Below are 13,704 nucleotides of genomic sequence, written 5' to 3' on the forward strand. Positions count from 1 at the left end.
TTATTTAGTTACTTTTTAAAAACACGATTTACAACCTGAACAGGTGATAAAGTGATAGATCTTTCAGCCTAATTTCAGCCTAATTCTACTTTTTCTACATAATCCATCATACAAAATGTAATCAAATGGAAAAGTCCCTTTTTAAAACTTGTTTTATCAGTTTTAATCTTTTAACTTTATGCATCAAGCAAAAATGAACTTATATGCAACATTCACTGACTGGAAGAAATTTGTTTAATATTTAAACCTATTTTCTGCACATTCCAGCACATAAAATATATATATTTTTTGTGTTAACACTCACTCTTTCAAATAGATGCAGAAAATAAATAAAGTCAAAGACTCAGCGGCCCTTTTTCTCTATTTTCACCTGTAAAGCAGGAGTGGGACAGGCGGAGGTTTACCCTGGTGCAGGTGTGACGCAGCAGTCAGTGGAAGAATATGGGCAGAAATCTGTGCCATCAGAAACTGAATTTGAATAAGTTCAATTTGAATTTGAATTGCTCAGATTGAATCTGAATTGTAACTTGAATAAATGCTTTTGAAAACTGAATTTGAATTAGTCTAATTTGAAATTGAATTTATGGTTTGAAAATGATCATCACTAAATTGAAATTGAATTTATATTTTGAAAATGAATTGATTTGCTTTGAAACTGCATTTTATCCTTTAAAAATTCAGCTCTCGAATAATTTCAGTTTCACTTCTCACCATTCAGTTTCAGTTCTACAATTCAATTTCAGTTCCAAAATTCAGTTTTTTGGAACTTACATCCGGTTCCGGTTCAAGCGCAGATTAATAGAACTACGTTTTACTAGCGGACCGAAAGTGTTACCGACGGGAATCTACAGCGTCTTGAGCTGAATTAAGACTTCAGAAGTCATTCGTCATGTCGAATGACCAGCGGATAAACTCTCAGGTTGGTAATAAATGTATTACATGTATAAGAACAAGCGTCATGTTAACAAAAGATAGTCGTAAGGTAACTGTTATGCTTATTGTAGCTGCTAGCTAAAAACGCTAATTTAGCGTAGTTTGCCCTGAATTCAGCTTTGACAACAAATATGATCGACTGTTTCTAGTAGAATTCCAAAGTTGTCATCTTGTACCCTCTCAGAGTGCCCCTCTGTATGCTTGCAGAGACCCCTACAGTAGGGAAACATGCAAAACGGTGTCCAAACCTTTGTGTTTTAGCTTTATTTATGTCTTACACAGCATCCCAACTCTTTAGCTAACTTAATAACTTTAGCTAAAGTGAATAGTTAGTCTAATTCATTAGTGCAGCATTACTGGATCATCTCTGTTTGAAGTGATATAATATGATATACAACTATCACTGTGTTTAACTACCATAATAATTCTTAGGGTACTGAGTGCATGCTTAATTAGATATATTTTTTAAACATGCTGCTCCATTACTATGTTTGACAGGCTGAAGTTGTCGGGTCACCTCCTAAATCGACCATCTTTTACAGGTGTTTTGTGCCAGAAATGGAGTGTCCACTGAAGACTGAAGATACTGAATCTCTACGCCTTGCCATTGATCCCTATTGTGCCTTCATCTAGACAAGAGACATTAACTTAACCACTCTCATATGCTCTGTACCTACATCACATTCCCTGACAGTCGTAGCTTGGCTCATCTGAGGGTGAAATTATAAGAATGTGTTATTTTGCAAAGTGCTCTCTAGTGTTCCTAAATAAAATATGGCATTGAGGTCATTTCTTTTGAATTAATCCCTTCTTCTGAAATATAAGAACCTCTTCTGGTTTTAATGGCACTTTGGATTTCCTGACTTTCTGTTCCACTTCCAAACCCAAATAGATGCTGACAAGCTGACACAGTAACATGGAAGAGGGAAAGACGTTGGAAAGGACTACTACAAATAAACCTAATGCCTAACCATGAAAAGTGTAAAATAAGAACAACAATAATAATAATAATAAAGATAAAAGATGAAGTAACAAGTTTTTAGTTTATTCCAAATGATCATCCAGATGTCTGTGACATGTGATGACAAACACCATAATGGAAGGCCTTAGTCATCACATGCTTAAACTCATATATTTTTGCATATGCTGAACAGGCAGTCAGACATGCTGTAACTGTGGGGTAGAAAACAGCATGAACACCATACGGCAGGGGTCTCAAACTCCAGTCCTCGAGGGCATGGAAAAGTTGCATGACTCCAGTCCACCCTTGAGGACTGGAGTTTGAGACCCCTGTCATATGGAATATGACAGGTGTGGTTGAACTGCATGAAGACTCTGAAGTTTGTCTTCTCTTCTGGCAGGACAGGAATGTGGCCTTGTCCTGTGAGCCACTGTAAGGATGTACTTAGAGTAGAACTGGACTGTCACCGGCCTCAGGCTCTTCACCCTTTTCAAAGACAAAGCAGTCATTTAGATAAAATATTAGATATTGTTTACCTGTAAATGCACAAAGAGAATTTAGAAATGTAATTATTGTCAAGAGTGAACAAGCACTGATAGTGTAATCTACAGCTGTGGCCAAACGTTTAGAGAATGAGAAGTGTTGTTTGCTTATTTACAAAGTTTGCTGTTTCAGTGATAGTTGTATATCATATTATATCACTTCAAACAGAGGTGATCCAGTAATGCTGCACTAATGAATTAGACTAACTATTCACTTTAGCTAAAGTTATTAAGTCAGCTAAAGAGTTGGGATGCTGTGTAAGACATAAATAAAGCTAAAACACAAAGGTTTGGACACCGTTTTGCATGTTTCCCTACTGTAGGGGTCTCTGCAAGCATACAGAGGGGGTACTCTGAGAGGGTCCAAGATGACAACTTTGGAATTCTACTAGAAACAGCCGATCATATTTGTTTGTCAAAGCTGAATTCAGGGCAAACTACGCTAAATTAGCGTTTTTAGCTAGCAGCTACAATAAGCATAACAGTTACCTTACGGCTATCTTTTGTTAACATGACGCTTGTTCTTATACATGTAGTACATTTATTACCAACCTGAGAGTTTATCCGCTGGTCATTCGACATGACGAATGACTTCTGAAGTCTTAATTCAGCTCAAGACGCTGTAGATTCCCGTCGGTAACACTTTCGGTCCGCTAGTAAAACGTAGTTCTATTAATCTGCGCTTGAACCGGAACCGGATGTAAGTTCCAAAAAACTGAATTTTGGAACTGAAATTGAATTGTAGAACTGAAACTGAATGGTGAGAAGTGAAACTGAAATTATTCGAGAGCTGAATTTTTAAAGGATAAAATGCAGTTTCAAAGCAAATCAATTCATTTTCAAAATATAAATTCAATTTCAATTTAGTGATGATCATTTTCAAACCATAAATTCAATTTCAAATTAGACTAATTCAAATTCAGTTTTCAAAAGCATTTATTCAAGTTACAATTCAGATTCAATCGGAGCAATTCAAATTCAAATTGAACTTATTCAAATTCAGTTTCTGATGGCACAGATTTCTGCCCATAGAAGAATCCGCGAGTTTCTCTGTGAATTTCCCATTACGTGGTAGCTACTCGGTGCTTGCTTGGAAGTTTAGGGGTTTTTTTTCGCTGTAAAAAGAAGTTTTCTTTCCACACACAACGGACACTAATGTTTTTGTCACTTTTTACGGAATCAAACTCAAGGTAAGGTCAGTACTTCCACGCTTTAAACGCTGCACGCTCATACTCTCTCCTGCACTCGATATGTTATCCATTGTTGATCTGCACACAGCTGTTGTCACAAACGTCGCACTCGCTTACGTCACCGTCATGAGACATTCTCGCAAAAAATCACGGTTTTAGTAACGCCGTGTTCCTACGGGAAAGTAACAGTAATCTAATTACCGTTTTTGCAATACTAATCCCTTACTTTACTCGTTACTTGAAAAAAGTAATCGGATTACAGTAAGGCGCCCATCTCTGCCCACAACATACCTGCGGCCCCCGATGTGACCCAACACAGGCCAGACGCCCATCCAGATTCTGGTCTGGATCTGTCCAGTGCAACTGCCCCCACCTATTATTATTTTTTTATTTTCTGCTAAATTTCAACAACTCAGTACTCAATTGTGCTATAAACGGTTCTATACAATGTTTCCATACACCTCTGTATAACTCACTTTACTATCAGTAACTAAACTTACAAACCTGCAGGTGAACGGGGTTTTTCTGCTTTAACATTTATATGTGATATGCCCAACCGGTCGCAGCAGATGGCCCCGGCCCTCCTTGAGCCTGGTTCTGGTGAAGGTTTCTTCCTGTTAAAAGGGAGTTTTTCCTTCCTACTGTCGCCAAGGTGCTTGCTCATAGGGGGTCATATGATTGTTGGGTTTTTCTCTGTATCTGTTATTATAGAGTATACTGTACAATATAAAGTGCCTTGAGGCGACTTTTGTTGTGATTTGGCGCTGTATAAATAAAATTGAATTGAATTGAACTTGAAGTGCTGAGATTTTTTTCTGTATTCTCTGTTTTATTCTAGGGTTCTTACCTTATAATATAAAGCGCCTTGAGGCAACAGTTGTTGTGATTTGGTGCTGTATAAATAAAACTGAATCGAATTGAAATAGTTGAAAATTCCACATGACAGGGAAAGTGTTGTTTTCCCATAAATAAATACTTTAACGTATTAGTAACTTTTTTTAATTGACCAGTGTTTCCCTAAAATGTTCAGCGGATGTCGGAAAATAACAGCGGTGAGGTGTAAGTCACCACACGTACAACACAAATCTTATCCTAATGTTCTCTTGTTGTGAGAGGCATAATTGACTTTTTTTTTAAAGCACATACTTTTTGATGTGTGTCAGAATGATTTTAATGCCAAGACGTGGGAGAACAATGTAACACCTGCTTAGTATAGTAGGGTTAAACTTATAGACTAGATTCGAGAGGAGTAAAATAAATTTGAGAGAATTGAGTGTTGAACAGCCGGCAGATTTATTACAATGTTACAGTGGTGCAATAACCCAATGTAAACAGCATAGAAAATTAACAGAAGATCAACAGAGAAGAGCGCTCTTTTGAAAATAACAACAAAATAAAATAAAATAAGTAGTCTCTTTAGACCTGACTCTTGATGACCAGAGAAACAATCCGTATCAAGTAAGCAGTTTTTGCTCTTGCTTATCTGAAATCCTGCGATTCAAAGTAATTCAGACTGTAGCTCTACTCCTGCATCCAGAACAGCTGGCCACACTGCTTTTGGATTCGCCAAGAGTTTTCACAGGGTCTGGCTCGCCATCCGTATCCAGAACCACTTCAGATCCAGGATCACAAAAAACCAGTCTGCACATACAGTACAGAGCAATAAACAAAATAGTTCTTAACAGTTTTTCTAAATAAAATGAAATCTCATAAAGTTTTCAAAATCAAGTACACTGTTGTTTTAACATTGTTCTGTCTCTATGAATTCCATTTGTATTGCTTTACAGCATTACAATCAATTGTATTTATATACCCCTTTTTAAGGCATATGTAATCACATCATGAAATGTTTGTAACGTAACTAGTTTTAAATAACTTATTTACATGTATTAACCTATAACTGAAATGACAAAGTGCAGAAAAGGCACTGGACAACATTTATGGCTAAAAGAAAAGTGCATCCTGCATTAGTTTTGCGCATTTGTGAAGATGCCCAATCAAATAGACAATAAAATAAAATACGACATTCCATTTCACACACAATTCAAGTACTCCGACTGGTTTTAGCTTTTTTTAGACAATACAGAATTCGCACTGTTGCAGTGTTTACCACATGTAAAATTAGCATAAGTTTTCCTGCTAACTTATCATCTCTAGTAACTCACCGGAATTCCCAAGAAACAATTACACGCTCTGCCTGGTTTTGGTCGAGAGTAAAACACATAAAGGCCTCTGAAAAGTACATAACTTTAAGTTAGAGACTGTTGAAAATACTTTATAATACTTATTTTATACCGAAAGACTCACTGTGTAGCTTGTTAATTGCTCTCGGGTGTCTTGCTCCGTTTTGCCTAGCTTAATGCAGCAACGTGCTTTTGTTGCATTCACTGAACTACTGAAAATCAAAGTGTGTTCAAGGGGTGTCGGAAATAATAATACCAGGTAAAAACAAGAAAATACTAGTAACCATGTCCATAGGGGTTACACCAATACAACATTTTTATATTCTGATTGCAAGGGATTAGAGTTAGGGTTAGGATCATAAGCGATGGTGACTGCACGTTACTTCATTTGAATTTAGATTTGTCAACTTAAGTTTGGGAACTTTGTCTCTCTGTTATCCATGTGATGACCTTTCCACGCAGCAACCCACCTCTTCCAATAGGATAGGCTCCAGCCACCCTGTAATAAATAACCTATAGATTAACATTTAACCCAAGCAAATGGATGGGTAGGATTAAGTAGTTCAGGTCAATTTCAGCAGTCCAACATCTTATACGCAAGACATTTTTCCTCCAGCTTTTACACATATAATCAATTCTTTTAATGAAGATTCATAGTCTGAAGCAGCAAACCCACTTCATATCATTCATTTTAGCTCTCCTTCAGATCAATAACGTCGTTTCCACCGGACAGATATTCTTGGTTTCAGTGTGGCACAGAAATGCATAAAACACCTCTGCATAACAGTTCAGCAAAGGTTTGGTTTGAGATGAAGTGAAAGGAGAAGGTGGAGTACTCACACGCACAGCCAGTGACTGAGCATTATTTTAAAACACTATGCTGATCCTTTCAGCAGCACAGCTGGAGTCCAAGTTAGAAGGAGAGATAGAGCTTAGTTCTCAGGTTCAGGTTATTTTAAGACATAAGAGACCTCATTTTCAAAGGAATGGTAAAATGAGAGGAAACAGGTTGGGTCCTGAATAGAAGATAATTAGTTATTCTTTGCAACAGTAATTATCCTTGTTGTTTTTGACAGAAGTAGCAGTAAGGGCTTGTCTTGCTTTGCCTCCAACTACTTGCAGATGTGTATCTCTTCTCATTTTATTCATGAGAACATCCGAGTTTCTGGCTCTTCTGAGTCTTGCCATATTTCATTATATCATTATTCAGGGAACAGTGGTAAACACACTACAGCATGAATGATGATAAAATATCTGCTGAGGAGTTAAGTCATTTTACACATGTTATGTTATTAGGAAATGTACACTCGCAATGAAAACAGTTAAAAACCCAAATGGTAAGTTAATCTTTTTAAACACTTGGAGACAGCTTGTGGACTAAAGATCAGTATCAATCAAAAAAAGCTGCCCATATCATTTAGCTCATTCATACTTTGATTCATCTTCACAGGTCTGCATGAAGGATGTCATAAACAGAAAGCAATTTTGAGACTGGCTCTCAGGAGAAGTTCAAAATTCTAGTCTGAGCCTGCCAGAGACACCTATCAAATCTGTGAGGATGACTGGGAATTGAAGGCATGAATTGAATGCCTGGCAGGCCCCGTTTAAATCTCTTCCTGTAAATATAGATTGAGCTGGCTGATGTACTGGATTTGCTAAAGAAAACAATTACAGATAAAAGAAAAACAGAATATTGTCCAAGCAGATGCATTATAGATTCTAAAGGGCATGTTTCACAATTGTGTGCAGAGATATAAGTTCACTTTTATTAGTTTATATTCGTTTTATTTTTCAGGGGCAGTTTTATATGTTGGCTGTGACATTGGAAAAGGAACCCCTCGCTGTGTTAGAAATTGCAGCTCCTGGAGTGAACTCTTCGGGCAGTGTTAAAATACTCAGATCCTGGTGCAAAAGATGGCTTTAGTCTCTAAATCCAATTTGTCTCTTCATAACAGCTGTATGATGGCTGATTGTGACTGCTTATTGCTTGGGGCGACCGTGGCTCAGGGGGTTGGGAATCGCATCTGTAACCGGAAGGTTGCCGGTTCGATCCCCGGGCTCTCTGTCCTGGTCGTTGTGTCCTTGGGCAAGACACTTTACCCTACTTGCCTACTGGTGTTGGCCAGAAGGGCCGATGGCGCGATATGGCAGCCTCGCTTCTGTCAGTCTGCCCCAGGGCAGCTGTGGCTACAACTGTAGCTGCCTCCACCAGTGTGTGAATGTGAGAGTGAATGAATAGTGGTATTGTAAAGCGCTTTGGGTGCCTTGAAAAGCGCTATATAAATCCAACCCATTATTATAAAAGTACAGACTTTCTTTACAGATACCTGGGTTAAAAAATACTCCAGTAAAAGTTGAAGTACTTGAACTTTTTTACTCTAGTAAAAGTGAAAAAGTACTGGCTCTGAAATGTACTTAAAGTAAGAAAGTAAAAAACAGCTCCTTGAAGGACAGTTCTACTAAAAAACTTTGCACATAGGTAACTGAACCTTGTGCTACATTAATATAACGTCTAAATAATATCAGTACATAAAATACAAAAGTCATTCAAATCTAAATTCTAGTTTTAATGAACAGACTTAGATCGACTCACACTTGACACAAGCAGTGAAAAATAATTGAAAATAACTATTTTCTCTTGCCTACATTGTCGATGGTGACTTTATCTCCACACCTAAACATTAAAAGAAGTTAAGTCAAGGGTTACAGTGGGATTCAGCAGGAGGGGGAAACCAAAGATCTGTGTAATGGCTCAGCACAGGAAAAAAGAATCACAACTCACAATCATTTCTAATATGAGTTTTGCGTGATCAGTGGACCTGCTGCTCGTTGTGGAATTACACAACTAAATTCAACAAATTCTCAGCAGCGTCACGGCTGTCATGGCTTACGTTCCTCGACACTGACACTTCAGTGAAGTTAGCTAAGCATGATCAGTTTTCATTTCAACTCTACTACACTTGATGTAACCTAAACCTGACCATGAGCACTGTGCATCAGTCCAACACAGTGCTTTACTGTGAATTCACTACATTAATGCAAACTAACCTGCTTATCTTGCACATACGTACCCAGTATTTTCATACAACATTTGAATAACACAAAGTTAATATACTTGATTTATTTTGCAGGACCCTTCACAAAATGAAAAATAGCAAAACACATCATATACAAATGACATCGCATGTAAGCTTTAAATTTGCAGTTCATCAAGCCCCTCTGAGCAGTTCTTCCTTTTAAATGTCTCTTCTTCCTCTCCTGTCTTGTCTGTCTTCCTACATCTTTCTCACACTCTTTTCTCTCTCTGTGAAATACAACATCTGGACATTTAGCTAGCAACACACTGTGCGACAAACTGTACACACAAATAGTTTGCGTGTTTGCTGATGTTGTTGAGTTGATAGAAATGTTGAATTTGAAATTACCTGCCACTTAAAAAAAAACCCATCACTCCTACACAAACAACACAAACGCTAAAAATGATACCCTTGAACCAAAAGTAAAAAAATCCTTTTAGAAAATGTAAGAAGTAGAAAGTACAAATATTAGTTTAAAAATGTTAAGACTAAAAGTAAAGAGTTGTCAGAAACATAAATACTCAAAAAAAGTTAAGATACCTGAAAACTTGAGTTAAGTACAAAGTATTTGTACTTTTTCACTTTCCACCTCTGCTTGTTGCAGAATTTGTAGCTATTGGGCAGCATTCTTGGTACTGGAAGCCTTTCTGATTCCTTACAACACTTTTCTCATGAGTTTTATGCATATTGAGGTGACTGTTGCTGTGATTTAAATAAAATGGAATTGAATTGAATTTCAAGTTCAAGTTACTTAAGTACAATATATAAATTTGTTAGTCAAAAAGTCTGTTGGTACTCAGATCATGTTTTTTTTTTTAAAGCTAAAATGGAAACTCTTGCTGGAGGTTTCACGTCAGGACTAACAAATGGTTAATGCCATTGTGGCTATATCCATCCAATGAATACATTAGAAATGGGAGCAAACAGAACAACTGGAAATGAACAGCAAAGTGCTCCAGAAGCTTTTAGCCAACCATGTCTTTACTGCCTGAAGGATATCGTGTGTTTGTTGCTTTTGGAATACCTACATACTCTAACAGAAAAAAACATCCTTCACAGGGCTGAGTGCTTTTATTCCTTTTCACTTCATAACCTGAGCCGAGTACAGGACACTTCCCCTGTGGTGTGGCTGCCATGGCCACCTGGGATCTCTGCGCATATGGTTAGAGGCCTTACAGAGGCTTTTTTTAAATGTGGCACTGAATTTGTTCAGGTCCCCTGTCTTTATTTCCTCTGAGACCTTCTCCTTTTTTATGACTAAATCTGTAGAATGTCAGGAGAACAACAACAACCTAGCAAAGAAGAAAAGCCTCTCTTTCCTTCTTACTTTCTTAAAAATTAAAATCAACTTTCTCTCTATATATATATCAAGGGCGTAGATTTGGTTTTGGCATTGGTGGGGACGGATGATTCAGCCTCCGAACCCTGCCCTGTTTCTTTTTTTTTCTTTTTGTCTTTGCTTCTTGATTAAAAAAAAAAAAAAGGAGAAACATACTTGCTTACATATGCTATTCTACATGCTTTTAAACCATTTAAAATTACAATTCATAGTTTTATATGTGAATTATATAATGTTATATTACTATTAAACAAATGACTAAGTATTTTAGACTTTAGTTTACTTCAGCCATATTCCATATAAATCAGGTATCATACAAAAATAAAAATAGCTTCAAATAAGTCATGACAATAAAACAATAAGACTTTAAGGACTTCTTCTTCTTCTTGTCCTTAGCAGGCGACCAGCGGCGGTGGTCTGCCGCGCAACCAGTACGCTGCTGTAGGTGCCGCAGGTTCTCTTTCTTGACCAACGATTATCTTCCACGCTTTTCGATCTAAGGCGATGGTTCTTGCCTGCTCGAGGTCAAGTCAAAGGGCCTTCAAATCATCCTGGATTTGTTTCATCCATGGACGCTTGGACGGTCCCAAGCCCGGCTGTGAAAGGAGGCGACCAGAACCGATTAATCGGGGAAACTTGACTCGAAACCAATGGAATCTTTAAGGACTTAACAACATTACTTCAGTTATACTGCACCAACATCTCTGATACATTAACACTAAGTATTAACTATTCTAAACATGAACTACTGTTACAGCAACAGACATGGACTACTGGTGTCCCACACTACAACCAATGTCCACTATGTGAAGGAGCCAAACACATGCCTGCTCCTCTCGTTAACTGAGATAAACTGCTGACATATTTGTTTTACATCTATACTGTCCAGTCTGTCCTGGTGGACATGGCAACACGTTATTCATAGTTACATACAACTTTAGACTGATGTGGGCCAAAGCCTAAAATGATGTGCCCGGAGTTTGCTGTTCTCGTCGGCTCAAATATTTGAAGTTTACACAGCTACATTCTTGCCTGAAAATATGTTAAACGTTTATTTTGCGACCCAGAAACAGTAATAAGAGTAATACTAAAACTAAGTAGCTGCACTAGTAGTAGCCATTGTTGGAAACTGGAATTGGCTGGGCCAATCTGGGATATGGTTTTTCAATTTTGTTGTCCGGGTGGAAAAACGGGAGAAATTCGGGAGAATGGTGGCTCCGGGAGATTTTCGGGAGGGGCACTGAAATTCGGGATTCTCCCGGAAAAATCGGGAGGGTTGGCATGTATGGCCATGTATGACGGATACATTTCATGAGTGAACTTGACTTTAAGTGACTTACAGGTTTCTTTGAAAAATACTTTCTTATATCCAGGTTCTTCCTTTTTTGCTACCATCCTCCTCTCCTCCCTGCAGGTCCTCGCAGCACAGGCTTGCTGCTGCTAAAATTAAACAGAGCTCCCTGAAAGGCACAGCCAATCACATTGGCCATGTTTGTCACATGAGGACTCCAGTAGAGAACGTAATTTAACTCTTTCTGCACCGCTGGGTGAATGAGACGTTGACAGATTGTTTTTTTCTTTCTATCGGTTGTTTTTCTTTACTCGAAGAGATCAAATTATTGGTGGGGACACGTCCCTTCCGTCTATGCCAAATCTACGCCCTTGATATATATACATATATATATATCAATAAGAGATGTGCAAAGCAGCAGGTATTTGTATCTGTATTTGTATTTGTTGAGGGGGAAAAGTATTTGTATTTGTATTCAAGTAAAATTCAAAATAGGTGTAAAAATCATTTTTTTTTGTGTTACACTCCTAATTAACGTTATAGTGTAAGTATTCTTTAATTATATCCATTATAGTAAGTATGGATATGCAATATTAGTTGATGTTTTTGCATAAATCCAGCAATGAACATGCAACAAGGAACATCATAGAAAAGAAAATAACAACAGCCATTGACTCATACATGGTTAAACCAACAACTTATAAAATGCCATTGTGAACATTATGAACCTCACCACCACCTGTCCTTAATGGAGGACACTGAACAGACAGCGAAACTGACTTGCAGTGGCAGAACATATTGCATATCACTTTGGTTTCATCTGCACTGACTGTAAAATGCTTCCACACAGAACTGGATCAAGTTGTTTTGGCTGGTGGAGGACCAAGAGGTGGCTCAGCAGCAGCAACACTCTTTTCCATTTGGTTGCCCAAATCCATGTGGGGAGTTTCAACTAAGTTAATGATTCATAGTCTGAGTCTAAGTTAATTCGACACAACTACGCAAGCATTGTTTTATCCTTTACACCAAACTTTAACGTTACTCTGTCAACAGACTATTGTCTAAATCCGCGGTCCCCAACCTTTTTTGCGGATCGGTCTTTAAGGTGTCGCGGATAAATACAACAAAATAAAACCAGTACCGGTGCCAAAAAAAAAAAATATATATATATATTCATAACACACGGGAAAAGACACAGGGAAACTGAGGTAACGATAAAAGCAATAAATATTAACGATAAAAACGAATAAAAACCCTGAAAACCATAAATTTCACACCCGAACCTCATCACTCGTGGCCCGATACCAAACGACTCACGGACCGGTACCGGTCAATGGCCCGGGGGTTGGGACTGCTGGTCTAAATTACCGAGCTAAGAGAGCTACGTAAACAGAGCGAACATGAGAGCACTCGACTGCAGACGACAGTAATAATGCAGTGCAATGGAATAATCTCCCGATCTTCGCAAAAGTCATAAACTGCCTCTGGAACCCAGTTAAGGTACAAAAAAAATCTATTTAACAAAAATAGTGATGCAGTTTTTTCGCTCAGCCGAGCCTCTCTGTTGCTGTGTGCAGCAGCCCGTGTCAGTCACCTCTTCACACGTCACTCATCCGCTCATGCTCTGCGGTCTCATAAGGAAACTCAGCTTTTCATAGAAAGTTTTTCTTGTTCCCGAATACAAATATTTTTAAAAGTATTTGTTTGAAATAAGTATTCGTAAAAAACATGATATCCGTGGCTTTACGAATACATTATTCGGGTTCGGCTCCACCCCTAATATTTATATAATTCCCCTGAGGCCTGGGAGCTTGAGGGTCCTGCGCAGCATCTTAGCTGTTCCTCGGACTGCACTCGGACAGAGATCTACGATGTTGTTCCTGGGATCTTCTGGAGCCACTCGCCTAACTTGGGAGTCCCTGCACCTAGTGCTCCGATTACCACTGGGACCGCTGTTACCTTCACTCTCCACATCTTCTCGAGCTCTCCTCTGAGCCCTTGGTATTTCTCGAGCTTCTTGTGTTCCTTCGTCCTGATGTTGCTGTCATTCAGAATCACTACATCGATCACTATGGTCGTCTTCTTCTGTTTGTCCTCCACCACTATGGTTGGTCAGCCACCACCATTTTGTCCGTCTGTATCTGAAAGCCCCACAGGATCTTAGCTCGGTCATTCCCCACCATCCTCG

At 38.4% G+C, this 13,704-nt stretch overlaps 2 long non-coding RNA genes across 2 annotated transcripts; one reads left to right on the forward strand and one right to left on the reverse strand.

Moving 5' to 3' along the window:
• Positions 1-516: 516 nt before the first annotated feature.
• Positions 517-1,722, forward strand: LOC308385556. Its single transcript, XR_013969547.1, has 2 exons — positions 517-919; positions 1,476-1,722. It is a non-coding gene; the product is annotated as an uncharacterized lncRNA (long non-coding RNA).
• Positions 1,723-2,213: 491 nt separating this feature from the next.
• On the reverse strand, positions 2,214-3,454 carry LOC308385555. Its single transcript, XR_013969546.1, has 2 exons — positions 2,989-3,454; positions 2,214-2,380 (listed from the first exon to the last, which is right to left on the reverse strand). It is a non-coding gene; the product is annotated as an uncharacterized lncRNA (long non-coding RNA).
• Positions 3,455-13,704: the final 10,250 nt, after the last annotated feature.

This window comes from Rhamphochromis sp. 'chilingali' (genome assembly GCF_963969265.1).
Source record: "Rhamphochromis sp. 'chilingali' genome assembly, chromosome: 18".
Classification (NCBI taxonomy): domain Eukaryota; kingdom Metazoa; phylum Chordata; class Actinopteri; order Cichliformes; family Cichlidae; genus Rhamphochromis; species Rhamphochromis sp. 'chilingali'.